General features: G+C 46.1%; 1 long non-coding RNA gene across 1 annotated transcript in view; it reads right to left on the minus strand.

The window, feature by feature from the left end:
- Positions 1 to 16,180, minus strand: part of LOC108788169 — a 380,303-nt gene that overhangs the window by 26,303 nt on the left and 337,820 nt on the right. The window contains exon 4 of the long non-coding RNA XR_001941322.1: positions 10,746 to 10,871. This is a non-coding gene — a long non-coding RNA (uncharacterized LOC108788169). The remainder of the gene's footprint in view (positions 1 to 10,745; positions 10,872 to 16,180) is intronic.

The raw sequence follows: 16,180 nt of genomic DNA on the forward strand, positions 1-16,180 counted from the left end.
ATATATTTCTACGACCATCTGGATTAATCTGACATCGTTAACAAAGCTCATGCATCTATTCAGTGGATTCTTCCCCAGGTGCCTTAATTACCTACTGAGGAATCAATTTTAACGTTAGATGATAAACAGCCGCTTCTGGGGAAGAAAGCTTACTAAGCAAGCAAACATTTGGGCAACAGAAGTGAATTTTTTTCATATATTTTTTTTAGCCCACTTTGCCTGCCGCTAACAAACCACAAAGAAAAAAACGTTTCATCCATAGCCAGCACTGCAACCGATTTTTAATTGCGATGCCGCCCTGTTATTCGGAATAGCTGCTGAGTAAAAGAGGAAGTCTAGCCTAAGGCGTACCTCCAGGCAGCTCACGGGAAGTAACTATTGATGGAACCATCGGACGGAACATAACTGATCCTTCAACCTTCTCAGCAGACGTGTGTTCAGATTGCATTTTGTACAGGATTCTCTTACTATTTAACCAACCTTTTATCATCTTACTTTCTGCTGTTGAAACTTCTAGTGCCGGATTGTACATTTTAAAGATGACCTCCAGACAGATATATAAGATGTAAATTATTGCAGCTCTGTGTTTATTAATACATTATTACATTTGTTTTTTTACATGCAAATTTTGTAAGTACCTGCATTTGACTTGATCTAAGTTTGTTATAAGTCTTCTGCAGTGATCCCCATTGACTTCTGTGGGACCATTTCAAGAGGTCTTCATCTTCAGGATATGGTCCTACAGAAGCCTATGGGGATCTTATGTGTCAGATCTCAGAGGGAGTGGTGACGTCAGCCCCTTATGTTTCATATGACAGTGCTCAAGCCTAGGCCTTAGTCCAAACACCACCACATGGGATTGGGCCTCTCCAATATTTAAGAAGCTCAGAAGAACTGGGCACTTTGCACAGAAGGAGAGGTGAGCATTAAAGAGTTGGTGGGTGGGTGTTACACATTTAAATGCTATACAGAACATCTAAATGTGCAGCTGCACATTTAGCACTTTATCAATTTGACCCTAGGGTCCATAGCGCAGCAGCTTTTATACTGTACCTACCCACAAGCGCAGATTTTACAATTTTCTATACAGAACATCTAGTTTTGACGACCTGCATAGCAACCTGTATTCTCCCTCCACTACTGTGTCCACCCTGCCTTGTGTAATTGTGGGACCCGACTGTCAATTTGACAGCCCGGTCTCTAACTGTTATACACAATGTCTAGTTTGGACACCCTGCACAGCCAATTGGATTCTCCCTCCATTGCTGGGCCTACTCTGCCTAGTGTAATGGCGGGACCCGGCACTCAGTTGTACAGCCGGCGCAGCTAAGTTTCTGGAACATTTTCACCAGCTCCTGTGTGAATGAAGCCTGCAGACACTCTAGAACCATGCTCAACTCACCATCCATAGGGCAGACAGTGTCAGAGGCTTGTCAGTTGCCAGAGTCCTTGACAATCGGCACAGATTCAATAGGAGCCATCATGATCAAGGGTAAAGTGCCAACCTGAGACTGTAACACATTCCCTTTGCAATTAAGACATATATTCATGTACAGGCTTCCACTGACTTAATACCATGATTAAAATATTATAGCTGTGGATTTAATGTAACTGAGACAATAAAACATATTTGACTTAGCACATCCCATGAGCCCCGGGGGGAGCCCAGGAGACAGACGGAAGGCTTAAACAGTCCAGACTTCAGTCAAGGTGACCCGCCATTGCATAGTGCGAGCCTCTCAATGTGATCTCCATCTTACAGCACATGTGTAATCATAGCACATTAATCAGACAGGGCTGAGTAACTGCTTCATGCTCCGAGCCTCATTATTTGTCCAACAGTCAAACCATCCCATCTTGGCAAGAAAAGAGTCCTTCAGGAATGATAAAAACCCAAAGCGGACCGGCAGGAGCAAAAAAATGCATGCGCGCTATGTGCAGCGGTCAGAGGCGGCCATGTTTCACTGGCTTTCTACACTATAAACATATATACATTAATGCCTAATGGCCAACATAGCCTTTTGTTTTACAGCATCATAGAAAGATAACAATATATAATATTAACACGAAGCATTAATAGGTGTCTTTGCAAGAACTGCTCTATACATGTTGTGCAATACATTTGTCAAATAATAATCCCAACAAAATTTATTGGGAAAAAACACTTTGGAGCATATTCATAAAAGCAGTAAATTGACTTTCACTGATGGTGAATCAATAATGAACTAAGCATGGTCCTAGAATGTCTGCGGGCTTCATTCACACAGGACTGAAGCTGTTGACTGCAACTGAGCTGGCCCGGGCTGTCAAACTGACAGCCGGGTCTTACCATTACACTAGGCAGAGTAGGCACAGCAATGGTGGGAGAATTTAATTTGCTGTACAGGGTGTCCAAACTAGACGCTGTGTATAACAATTAAAGAGACCCTGTCATCTTGCCCATGTACAATAAGGTGACAGGGTTTGTGTAACACCCTTCCACCAACTAACTCATACTCGCCTTTCGGAAATGTTTAGGGAATGCCAGATTTATTGCTTTATAACTATGCCCCTTTATGTGAAAAAACACTGTTAATACTGATACATCAGCAGACACAGAAGAAAGAAAGGCGAGTATGAGTTAGTTGGTGAAAGGGTGTTACACAAACCCTGTCACCTTATTGTACATGGGCAAGATGACAGGGTCTCTTTAATTGTTATACACAACGTCTAGTTTGGACACCCTGTACAGCAAATTGAATTCTCCCTCCTTTGCTGTGCCTACTCTGCCTAGTGTAATGGCAAGACCCAGCTGTCAGTTTGACAGCCCGGTCCAGCTCAGTTGCAGTCAACAGCTCCTGTGTGAATGAAGCCTGCAGACATTCTAGGATCATGCTTAGTTCATTATTCATGGGGCAGATGGTGTCAGTAGCATGTATAAGATTTGATGAGGCTGTTGCCTCAGGTGGCATCTCATAGGGTCACCTGCTGCCCCCTTTACTGCCAGGGCTCTTAGCAACCTGGGATGTTCTGGCCAGCGCCCCATCCCGCTCGTAGCAACCAGTAACATCAGTGAGCTGTGCGGGACACTGGAGGTAACACCACCCCCGTACACCGCCAGCATAACACCCCACTGGTCTCATTGTGTACCACCAGCAACCTCCTTCCCTCCAAGTCTCAGTGTGCACCGCCAGCACTGTCCGTCTTCCCCCATGCTTCAGGCGGCAGAGGGTCTAGGGACACCTCTGGCAGCTGAGGCTATGGCCAGCCTACGTACAGAATTTCACATCCTGCATCTTGCAGTGGAGGGTTTTTTTTTTATCCGCCATGTATTTTCATTGCTAGTCCCAGTATTATTTTTCAACATGTACTTGGTGCACCTTGTTGGAAAAGGAGATGCAAAGCCAGCACTTCATAGCTGTAGACCACATACAGCAAACTAGAACTGCACCATGCACACTAAACATGTAACATTAGCTAGCTGGGTTCAGGAATCACGTACATCCACACGTTCATGAAATCCCTCAATGCAAGCATACCACAGCAGTTAATCCCTGCTCCTATTCATTACCTTTACTAACTCAGCCCCATGGCGTCTTTCCATCTCCTCTCCAGGCTGCTGCAGAGGGCCAGTTGACATTATGAATTTAACAACTGTTTATTTTCTTTTATAAATACCTTCAAAAAATGCTTTAAAAAAAATAAAATAAAAAATCAGCAACAAAATCAGAAATATTTCCCCGGCTCTGCGGCAGAATGTGCGAGCCCGTTGTAAGGACACACTTCAGAACAGAATGTATTAGTGTTTTAATAATCCCGGCTATTGAAGTGAGAATTGACGGAGGGTGCCAGGCGCTCCGCTCTCCGGCGGAAATGTGCAAATAATTACTGTTTTGCTGTGGAAATAACAGCTTATAAATCCAACTCCACTCCAGAGTATGTAAGAGAAAGATCAATACGTGCTTCTGTGGAGGGGAGCCGAGCTGCCCTGAGCCTCAAGGCCTTCCATATTTTTGGTGGGAGACACGTGTCCCTATATTATTAAAGAAAACCTCTCAGGGCCCATTCGCACTTTAGTGATCCATTGCGAGTATATTAGGGCTTGTGCACCAATGCTTGTCATGGCATGTTGGCATTATTTTTCGTTATGAATGGGCTTACAAAACACCACAATGGATGAAGAAATGTACATGAGCCAGTATATGCCTTGTGTGTTGGGCTGAGGGCTCTACTGTAGAATGCATTAGGTTGCCATTACAATGGGGGTTGGAGGTGCTGGTGCTCTGGTTCCTGCTTGGTCCGGCATCCCGATCCGCTCACGGACAACACTGGTTGCCAGGAGCAGGGTGGGATGCCAGCCAGAGCATCCCACTCAGCTCCTGGCAACCAGTGACATCAGTGAGTAGGGTGGGACACCAAACAGAGCATCACAGGTTGCTTAGCTGTCCCTCCCCATGTGACCCATGCTCATCTGCTGTCCCAGCCATGTGACGCAATTAGATGCCCCCTGAGGCAACTGGTTCAGGCTGCCTTATTATAGGGACAACCCTGGTCACGTTCATCAGCCTAACCCCCCAACACCCGTACCCGAATCATGAACTGCTTCTCCCTGAAGGCTATTGTTTTCATTTGAATTTGGCATGGCTGTAGGTGGCTCCGCCTGTAAAGCTGCGTCATCCATTTACAGACTCTACACTACCCAAGATGGACTCATAGATCTCAATGGAGTAATGGTTACGTCACCACACTTGTAGGTCATTGATCACTTGCTCCAGGTCCATAACAGAAATTCAGTACCTCCATAAAACCTCAGACAAGTGGCAAGGGCGCATTAACAACAGGTGGTTAGTCTGCTTTTTCACCCCCCCCCCATCCCCCAGCTGCCCGCCTAAAAGGTAAAATAGCATTTCCTGAGCCCTGTATACAAGCAACGGCCACCATGCTTTGCGTTGCAGAAAATTTAAACAGCATGTTGCATTTGGCAGGTGGTGCTGCTTGCTAAAAGTGACACTTGCAATCAATTCAACTTCCCCACAACTGCGTGAGAAAACCACCATTGGGTTTAAAAAAAGAAATTGCATTCAGGACATGGCAGTATCAACTTCTGAACAACGACCTAGAAATTCAATCAGGAGCAGGGGGCGCCACCACAACGTGAAAGTGGTTATTTATTTATAAAAGGTCAACAGGATAAAAAAAACATCCAAGCGCTCAGCTCTCCCCCTTCATCAGGGCTTATGAATTGCTATGTTAATTGAATCCTTTTCAGGATCATAAAATGATCATTAAATTATAAATGGCGATGTGTAACAGTATCCATGGATAGAATAGTATTTCAGCCCATCTGAACGGGGCCTTAAAGCTTAAAACAAGTCAGAACATCAGCTGTTGGAAAATTTTGGTCCCTACAATTCTGGATTCACCCTAGTGGTGTTTAGGATAGCTTGGGAAAGAGATTCACCTCTGTCAAATTGTTGTATTAGAATGAGTATAGATAGATAGATAGATAGATAGATAGATAGATAGATAGATAGATAGATAGATAGATAGATAGATAGATAGATAGATAGATAGATTAGTGGTGGGCAAATCCACATAGCGACCCAAGCGGCCGATATGGGGCCCGGGGCACAGGATGGCCGGGCCAGAAAATCCCCCTGATGCTGTGCGGGCCGCCTGGGTCGCTATGGCATATCAGTCTGCTGGCTGTCACTGGCGGCTGTGAGGAGGAACACACCACTGTCCAGATGATTGACAACCTGTCACTGATCTTTGCAGCGGCGCATTCCTCCTCAAAGCCGCTGCTGAATCAGTGACAGCCAGCAGCTGCGGAGGAGAAGGAGGCTTGGCCCGGCGTCGGCAACAAAGGAGGAGAAGGAGGCTTGGCCCGGCTCGGCAGCAAAGGAGGAGGCGGGGCCCGGCGATTTAGGAGATGGAGCCTGGCGACCAAGGAGGCGTGGCCCGCCAACCGATTGTGGACGACTAAGAGGCGGACAGCGGATCGGGGCTGACAGGTAAGAGGGTTTGACCAGCCCACCTGAGACCCTGCAGAGCCCACCATGGAGAGTCTATGCTGGGCCATGCAGAGTCCCTCTGAGGTGGGCTGTTTGGGATATCAGGTGGGTGTAACTAGAAACCACAGGGCCCCTTACAAAGTTTTGCTATGTGGCCCTGTGATTTCTAGTTAAGCCCCTGAGATAGATAGATTGATTGATTTTCCTTCACCTCCTGTCCTAGAGATGCAACAGGAAGTGAGAGGAAATCCCTCCCAAAACAAGTATCCCCATGGGAAGTGTCCCATCTGTTTCTGTAAAATGGTGGATCCCCCATCACTTTCTGTCCCAGTGATAACGGTGACTAATAGAGAGGGTGAATCTTCCCATTGGGGACACAGACTAATCCTTCCGCATTCCAAAGCTAAAAATATTTTTTTTCACACTTGAATCTCTTTTACAGTCCATTAAACCCCCTATTTCGTAGAACATCCTGTACAGCCCCCAGAATCCTCCTCTTTAAATTTCTTTCACTCGCTCCCTCTGAGTTACTTGTATACAGAAAGTTCTTTAAATTTTAATTAGCCGCGGCTTGATTATGACATTAATCATTCACTGTGCTGCTATTGAGGTTGGAGGATAGCCGCGATGTCCCCGCTGTATTAACTCATGCATAGAAAATGGATCACAATCCGAGTTGTTGTGTTGTTATCATAACTGTGAATAATATGATTTTCCTGAGAACAGCAGGAAAAGGGGGGGTTACTTCATCCTTCCCCATATATTCCGTGCAAACACATTTTAACCAATCACAAACCTTCGCAATTCAGCCTGGGTGTAAGATATAAAAATGACATAAGCAAAGTATGGCTTTAGGGAAACCCTCATAAGATGCACACAGCTGAAGTTGCATGCAAATCTTGACCTGTTAAAGTAGCGCTCTTGCCTCTTGCCTCCCCAGTGCACTTATTGGTTAACTAGGATGCCCATCACAATGAAGGGTCAACAGACTTTAAAGAAATTGTTTACTCCCAGAATTGGTTTTGACATCTCTACTAATATCTCTACTCATGTAGACCAGAGTCAGTACTCCCAGAATCAATACTGACATTTCTACTGACATTGGTGCCCCCATTGTTTCATGTACACCAGGATCGGTACTCCCAGAAGCAATAGTGACATCTCTACTGACATTGGTGTCCCCATTGTTTCATGTAGACCAGAGTCGGTTCCCCCGGAATCGATCTTGACATTTCTACTGGCATTGGTGCTCCCATCGTTTCATGTAGACCAGAATTGGTATTCCCAGAATTGGTATTGATATCCCTAATGACATTGGCAGTGGCACCCCCATTGTTTCAAGTAGGCCAGAGTCGGTACTCCCAGAATTGGTCTTGACATCTCTACTGACATTGGCACCCCCATTGTTTAATGTAGATCAGAGTCGGTTCTCCCAGAATCGATAATGACATCTCTATTGACATTGGTGCCCCCACTGTTTCATGTAGACCAGAGAGGATACTCCTAGAATCGGTTTTGACATCTCAACTGACATTGGTGCCCCCACTGTTTCATGTAGACCAGAGTGGATACTCCCAGAATCGGTCTCGACATCTCTACTGATATTGGTGCCCCCCATTGTTTCATGCAGACCAGAATCAGTTCTCTCAGAATTGGTCTTGACATTTCTACTGACATTAGTCCCCCCATTGTTTCATGTAGGCCAGAGTTGGCACTCCCAGAATCGATAGTGACATTTCTACTGACATTGGAACCCCCATTGTTTCATGTAGACCAGAATCGGTTCTCTCAGAATCGGTCTCGACATTTCTATTGACATTGCCACCCCCATTGTTTTATGTAGACCAGAATTGGTACTCCCAGAATTGGTATTGATATCCCTAATGACATTGGCACCCCCATTGTTTCAAGTAGGACAGAGTCGGTACTCCCAGAATTGGTCTTGACATTTCTACTGACATTGGCACCCCCATTGTTTCATGTAGACCAGAATCGATATTGACATCTCTACTGACATTGGTTTCATGTAGACCAGAGTCGGTACTCCCGGAATCGGTCTTGACATCTCTACTGACATTGGTGCCCCTTGTGATGTGATGAAAGCACCCTTTGCTGTGGCTCCAGGTCACATGACCTGAATTGCTGCAGAGCCTGTGAGTTCCAAGTGATACAGCCGTTCCCCTAGATTTTCCTGTCCATATCCTGCCTTCCAAATCCCCCGTCTTACAAATCGGACCTAAGGAGGAATAGCTGCCCTTCTTGCCAATAGCACAGCCACCTCCCGGTTCCCCGGCGCACTCGGAGAGAATGGAAATGAGAATTTCGAATTTTCAGAGTTTTCAGAGATTAAGCTGCACGCAGGACTCCTGTGTAACAAGCGCCGGCATGCGATCAAAGTAATTAGGTGAAATTGGCAGACTCGGCAGGCTAAATGGACTGTATCGCTTGTCAATTCCAATGTTTCCATTTTATTAGGTAAAAAATTGCTTCTAGACTCTGTGGCAAAATCAGAACCGACATTTGCCAAATAGATTATCCTGGAATGAAACGTCTGCAACATTTTTGTCTAATTTTTGGCTCCATCAGCTGCCAGCCTCCCAGACATTGAGGAACTATACGTCCCGGTATGGCTGGCAAACGTCTACTTTGCTTATTTCTAAGGGAATCATCTAGTAGAATATGATACAGGTGTAATAGCTAAGGGTGCCATCATGGATGTCACTGACTTGCCAGCATGCTCTGAACCTATGTTTAGTTAAAGGGTTTCTAAAGCCAAAGCTTTTTATTAAGTTTTCAATAGGCTGAGAAAGGGTTAAAAACCTTGTTAAGCCTTTATAAGCCTTTATTGCTCTGTATGTTCTCCCTGGGAAGTTCGTTCTCCCTATTTGTCCTGTAACTATTGTTTCTGAGATAGAAATATTGTTAAAAAAGAACTGCAGCACTAAAAAAAAAACAGATAAAACATGAATAGCGCAATAAAAGATATAACAAAACCATTTTTTGTTGCAATAATCACCTTCTATTCAAAGATTTACCCCCGCAGACAATTGTTTCTACCATGTGATGTCCTCAGCCTGAAAGTCTGCTTCATTCAACCCACTTCCTCTGAGCCCAGGTCATCCTGGATCTGCTGCCAGTATAGTAATGAGCTCAATGCAATGTGGAAGCTTTCCATTCAGAAAGCTCTCATTGAAACCTTGGGGGGGGGGGGGCATTCAGAGGGAAGGGGAGAAAAAGGGAAGCGACCTTGCTTTAACTTATTTACACTTGTGTGTTATTTTCAACTTGAGTTATTGAGTTCTGTAAATGCAAGTTTTGTATACAACAAAGGAACTAAGGAGTACATGGAAAATATGTAAAAGGAGTTGAGAGCTCCACCTAGTGACTGCATATGGAAATACAAAATATGTCTATGCAGTATTTCTTACCTGAAAAACTTAAAATATTGCCTAGATTTTTCTTGTGTATTACAAAGCAATGGAGGCAGGAAGTAGGAACAGAAGTATAGTACATGTATATTTGAATATACCTATAGTGTTCCCCATACTATCAGAATTATAGTAAGGAAGTATAAGAGCACTGACGTTACAAGAGATGGGGAATCCCCTGCACCATCTACCAATACCCCCATGCGGACCCCCTAGTGGTTCCTTATATGCACACCAGACTCAGAGCAAGACTAAGATATTGATGGGCAAAGGGCACAAGGGATTATCCCATAGGGTCCCCATATTATCAGAAAGATATTAAGATAGTATAAGAGCATTGACTTCACAGGAGGTTGGGAATCCCCTGCACCCTCTACCAATCCACCAATGCCATCTAGTGGACCCCCTAGTGGTTCCTAATTTCCACACCAGACTCAGAGAAAGACTGATAGGCATTGATGAGCAAAGGGCACAAGGGATAATCCTAAAGGGTTCCCTATACTATTAGTATCATATTAAGGAAGTATAGGAGCAGTGACATCACAATAGGTGGGGAATTCCATGCACCTTCAACCAATACACCAATGCCATCTAGTGGACCCCCCTAGTAGTTCCCTATATGCACACCAGACTCAGAGCAAGACTGAGCCATTGATGGGCAAATGGCACAAGGAATAGTCCTATAGGGTTCCCATACTATCAGTATCATATTAAAGAAATATAATCCATCATTATTAGAGCACTTACATCACAGGAGGTGGGGGATCCCCTGCACCCTCTACCGATCAATAATACATGGACACCCTCAGAGGATTCCCTCACTTGCTGACCAGAGGTGACAGGAAGCCTGTAATCTAGCAGTGATACCCAGGACCTCCAAGTGGCTGCTAAGGGGTCCAAAGGAACCCTTTAGGGATTGACTAACAAATCAGGCGCTTTGGCTAGCAGACTAGACATTCCATGCTGCAAATGGGCAGTAAAGTAGATTCGGAAACTGGAAATTGTTTTTTGTGGCAAGGACTTCTTTTTTTTTTTTTCATCTTATGTTGTGCGGTAAGTTTAGGTGCACGTTGCCCTTAGAGGTCTTAAAAACATGATCTAGTCCAGGAAGTAGGAGTAACCAATCAATCAAAAAGCAACTTTTCGCAAAAAATATTTACAATTGCTAAACTCTGCCATATTCTTTTCTACATTAACAACCCCCGGGTACACCTCTGTGCCCTTACATCACATTTATTTGACAGAATTGAGTCAACTTGGCATTGCTGCCTTTTTTTTTTTAAACTTCTCTGAAGGAATAAGAAAGGGGAGATGAGTTACTTACATTTCCCATAATGCACCATTTCTCCTGGGAGGTGAGTGTGGCAGCGAACGGGGGGGAAGGGGGGCTCCGGTACTGCTCTACTTTCTCCTCTGGCTCATGGTGATCTCACGCAGCGCCGGGAAAACCCTGAAAGACAAGCAGTTTGCAGGTGGTGAGCAGAGAGCGGTCCGCGCAGCCAGTCCATCATGTATTGTGAGCTGGTGAGGGCCTCGTGCACAGCGGAGACACCATGGAGGCAGCGCGAATGAGCAGGAGTGAGTCCGCTGTCACGGCCGCTGAGCTGAGGGACCGAAGTCAACAAGCTCCTTCCCCTGCAAGAGGGGCTCCAGAAGGAATGTTGACCCATAACCCCTTCGTGACCATGGGGGGAATTTCATGCATGGTGCAAATAGGTCACAAGGCTTTCGTTTTTTCTACAATGTGCATGGGCTCAGCAGTATAGCGGAGTGTCTCTGACTGTCCCTTGCTCAACATCTACGGTCAATGTTGAGCCTGATAAAGGGACCCTGCGAGGTCCCAAAAGCGCTTGTTTTTCCACTGACAATCTGTTCAATAAAATTAACAATTGATGATCCTGAATGCATTTTCGGTGTGCTGGTGACATTCTTCTCTACCAGACTTATGTGATAGCTGCGACATCCGCAGTCATTTCAGCACCCATCCCTATCATTGGGGTTTCCGGTACGGAGTGTGACAAGTTCTTCTCTACAACCTTACTCCAAGATCCCCCCCCTGCCAGGGGCTGTTAGTAACAAGCGAGGGTTTGATGCATGCAAAGGTGCACGATCCGATCTTTGGAGGCAGCGCATGCTCCTGGGGGTGTGCATGTGAGCAGTAAAAGTCAGCTTTGCAAAGGATCTACATCTTAGTTCCTATAGACCTATCACCTCCAGTGTGCACCATTCACAGTTCTCTTGATAGAAGAAAAGGTCCAATCAAGGAGTTGGTTAGGCTATTGATTGTCTTTTATTATATGCTGAAATCCAACACATTTCAATTCGGGGGTAACAGAAATACATCGGCTATCAGCTTATAATAAAGGGCGACATATGCGCCTAACACTCTCATTGATTTATCCTTTTTTTGGGAGGTGTTCTTTTTCTTCTGCATTTCAAGTCTTCACCCAAGGTTCCTCAAATGGTAGAGGATAACCCTGGTTTAGGAGAAGCCTAACTGCTATACTACTTAACTTATATTCATCATCAAGATCTAACATGTCCCTCAGGTCCAGAGTCACTCCCAACCAAACCCTACATGGTTCTCTTTTTGGTTCACATCGCACCGACTGATTCTTACCCTTGCTGGAATCTGATGGAGGCTTCATATAGACCCAGTACTGAGTATTTATGACCTTCTTTCCTTGCTCACAAGTTGAACATCAAATGACTGCTGGCATTTTTCTACCCGCTTCCCCTGAGCCCAGGTGATCATGGACCCACCCCCAGTCTGTTACTGGACAGAAAAGTTAAAGCCGCCCATCTCTTCCTCACTCTTATCAGCATGAACCTTGTTAACATATAAATTGATTAGCTCCTTGTGCTGTTTCCTCTTCTCACAGCCTGGGCTCTGCTTTAAGGTGCCCATACACTGCTCGATTCTCGTACGAGAATCGCGGGAAATCCCGCGATCGTACGAGAATCGAGCAGTGTGAACGAAGACGTGCGACCGTTTCTACTGTACGGTCGCACGTCTTTTGTCTAAGGAGCACGCTAGAAAACCAGCCGGAAATCGTACGATTTTCGGCTGGTTTCAACGGTGCTCGGGAGACAAATGCCGAACGGGCCGGTGTGCGCACGCGCACACTGCCCGTTCAGCATTGCGGTCATTGGAAGCCCGCCCCTCAGGGGGGCGGGCTTGCGATGATCGAGAGCGCGATCTGCCTGTCCAAGATGGGCAGATCGTACGTTTTTTTAATTACTTTACAACCATCGCAAGACTAAGGTCTTGTGATGGTTGTAAAGTGTATGGCCACCTTTACAGGGACTGCAAGAGGCAGATACAAGGTCAGACTCAGGTCCTAGCACTGCGTGTGTTTGAAAGATACATTTACCAATGAATTGATGAATACAGAGCTGCATTCAATTGTGCATTTTATATCTGAAATTTAGCTTTAGAAAATGGAATTTTGCTTGAAACAATAAAGTGACACTAAACTCCGGAGTGAAATCTTAAAAATGGATTCAAGTCCCTGAACTATTAGCAAGAATGTATCTTATTTGTGTATCACTCGGCTGCAGATCCTCCAATTATCTTTGAATTGGTGCTGACACTGTCCTTCCTTCTGGAGGGGGGCTACTTTTGTTCCCCATGGTCCCTGCAGTGGCGTAACAATCGCCATAGCGACCCAGGCGGCCGCTATGGGGCCCGGGGCACAGGGGGGCCCGGTCAGATGCTGTGCGGCTGCCTGGGTCGCAATGGCATCTTATGCTGGTGGCTTTCACTGGCGGCTGTGAGAACAATGCGCTGCTGTTCAGATCACTGACAGTGATCTGTGCAGCAGCGCGTTCTTCTCACAGCCGCTGCGGAGTTAATGAGAGCCAGCAGTGGCGGTAGAGTAGGCTGGACCCGGCAGTGGAGGAGGACGGGGGGCCCATGGTCGGCAGCGGAGGAGGAGGTGGGGCCTGGTGACAGAGGAGGTGGGCCCGGCGACGGAGGAGGAGGCGTGGCCCATCAGCGATCGTGCAGGAAGAGGAAGCGGACACATAAGGAGTGTGACCAGCCCACCTGAGGGTGACCCTGCAGAGCCCACCATAGAGAGTATAGGTGAGCTGTTTTTTGGATCTCAAGTGGGCTCTGCAAGGGGCGTAACTAGAGGTCAAAGGGGCCCCATACAAAATTTTGCTATGGGGCCCTGTGATTTCTAGTTACGCCCCTGGGTCCCTGTGTGTGTTGTACAGTAGTCACCGCTCCAAGCTCGCTCCTGGGAAGGACTACAATCTCCATACAAATGAGTAAACTAAACATGAGATTGTAATCCGTCCCGAGAGTGAGCTTGGAGCAGTGACTACTCCACAACACACACAGGGACCATGGGGAACACAAGTAGCCCCCCTCCAGAAGGAAGGACAGTGTCAGCACCAATTCAGTAATGATTGGAGGATCTACAGCTGAGTGATACACAAATAAGATACATTGTTGTTCATAGTTCAGGGACTTTGTATCGGAATTGTAACAAAACTGAAAAGTCAAAGCTGATCTCCGGCCTTCCCTTCAGTCTTCTATCTGACCTCCGTCCTTCCCTTCAGTCTTCTATCTCACCTCCATCCTTCCCTTCAGTCTTCTATCTCACCTCCATCCTTCCCTTCAGTCTTCTATCTGACCTCCGGCCTTCCCTTCAGTCTTATATCTGACCTCCGTCCTTCCCGTCATTGTTATATCTAACCCCCATCCTTCCCTCCAGCTTTCTATCTGACCTCCATCCTTCTCTCCAGCCTTCTATCTGACCTCCGTCCTCCCCTTCAGTCTTCTATCTGACCTCCGTCCTTCCCGTCATTGTTATATCTAACCCCCATCCTTCCCTCCAGCTTTCTATCTGACCTCCATCCTTCTCTCCAGCCTTCTATCCGACCTCCCCTTCAGTCTTCTATCTGACCTCCATCCTTCCCTCCAGCCTTCTATCTGACCTCCATCCTTCTCTCCAGCCTTCTATCTGACCTCCGTCCTCCCCTTCAGTCTTCTATCTGACCTCCATCCTTCCCTTCAGTCTTCTATCTGACCTCCGTCCTTCCCTTCAGTCTTGCACAGTTGTACCGGCTCCCCTCCTGGACTGAAATGGCTTCCTCTGATTCCACTGCACACAGAGATGAACAGAGAGATGAGCTCATCGGTGTGCTGCTTCTTCTTTCACTGTCCAGTCACATGGGCTGTAAAAGCCAACCTGCACCAGCAAAAAAAAATGATGTATACTACCCTGCCAGACAGGGCTGTGCTGTGTGACAGAGATGTGTAAATCTCAGGACTGGATGGACAGAAATCCTTCGGCGGGTAAAACTGCTCCCATATATGTATTTCATCATGCGCTTAGCTGTTTGCCCGGAGTTCAGCTTTAATGCCTGACAACAGATGATACAGAGGACTCTGATCTCAGACGGGGAGGAGGATAAAAGACAAAGGTCAGCATTAATCTGTGTTTGGCCAAGGCGCCGCGAGATCCTCAGCGACACTTCTGTACAGAGATTCTGTATTTGCCTTTTGCAGCTGGGCTGTCAATGAACAGCGCCGAAGCTCAATATTTGATCCCCATCACTCGTTATTTACCGGGCTTTATGGAACCTTTAACCTTTCAGCCTTTCCTATGTGCCAAAGAGCCATTGTGAATGCAGCGAAGTAAGAAATGATTATGATCTCCGTCTAAGTGACATCCGCCCCGGCGTCATTCTATCCACCAAGTCATTTCCTATTATTGAAACACCTCCAATGTCACACCTTCCAGCCCATTCATCTCACTCAATGTGCTAAAATCTATTTCATGTCAAGAGATTGCACCTAAAATGTGTGTGTGTGTATACGTATACACTATATACACTATATTGCCAAAAGTATTGGGACGCCTTTACACGCACATGAACTCTAATGACATCCCAGTCTTAAGGTGCCCATACACTGCTCTATTCTCGTACGAGAATCGGGCGAAATCCCGCGATCGTACGAGAATCGAGCAGTGTGAACGAAGAATTTTGAGCTCTGCAGTACGAGGACTGAAATAGACCGATACCAAGACAAATTTTAATATATATATATAGTGTAATGTAAATGGGTAAGCCGTGTTAGTCCAGTAGAGAAGATGTATAAAAAAACAAAAACAAAATGCAGTATTGTAGTATGTGATGATACCTTTCTTATTGGACTAACAAAATATATAAAAGACAAGCTTTCGAGAGTTAACCTCTCTTCTTCAGGTCGGAAGCAATACTGATCAACATGACAGTTTGTCAGTTTAGACAGGAGAAAAAAAAAAATTTACACGCACATGAACTTTAATGGCATCCCAGTCTTAGTCCGTATTGTTCAGTATTGGGTTGGCTCCGCCCCCTTTGCAGCTATAACAGCTTCAACTCTTCTGGGAAGGCGTCCACAAGGTTTAGGGGTGTGTCTATGGGAATGTTGGACCATTTGTGAGGTCAGGTACTGATGTTGGGGGAGAAGGCCAGGCTCGCAGTCTCCGCTCCAATTCATCCCAAAGGTGTTCTATGCGGTTGGGGTCAGGACTCTGTGCGGCCAGTCACGTTCCTCCACCCCAAACTCCCCCATCCATGTCTTTATGGACCTTGCTTTGTGCACTGGTGCGCAGTCATGTTGGAACGGGCCATCCCCAAACTCCTCCCACAAGGTTGGGGGGCATGAAATTGTCCAAAATGTCTCGGTGTGCTGATGCCTTAAGAGTTCCCTTCACTGGAACTAAGAGGCCAAGCCCAACCCCTGAAAAACAACCCCCC

This window comes from Nanorana parkeri, unplaced genomic scaffold (genome assembly GCF_000935625.1).
Source record: "Nanorana parkeri isolate BGI_ZX_2015 unplaced genomic scaffold, ASM93562v1 scaffold309, whole genome shotgun sequence".
NCBI classification, from domain to species: Eukaryota; Metazoa; Chordata; class Amphibia; order Anura; family Dicroglossidae; genus Nanorana; species Nanorana parkeri.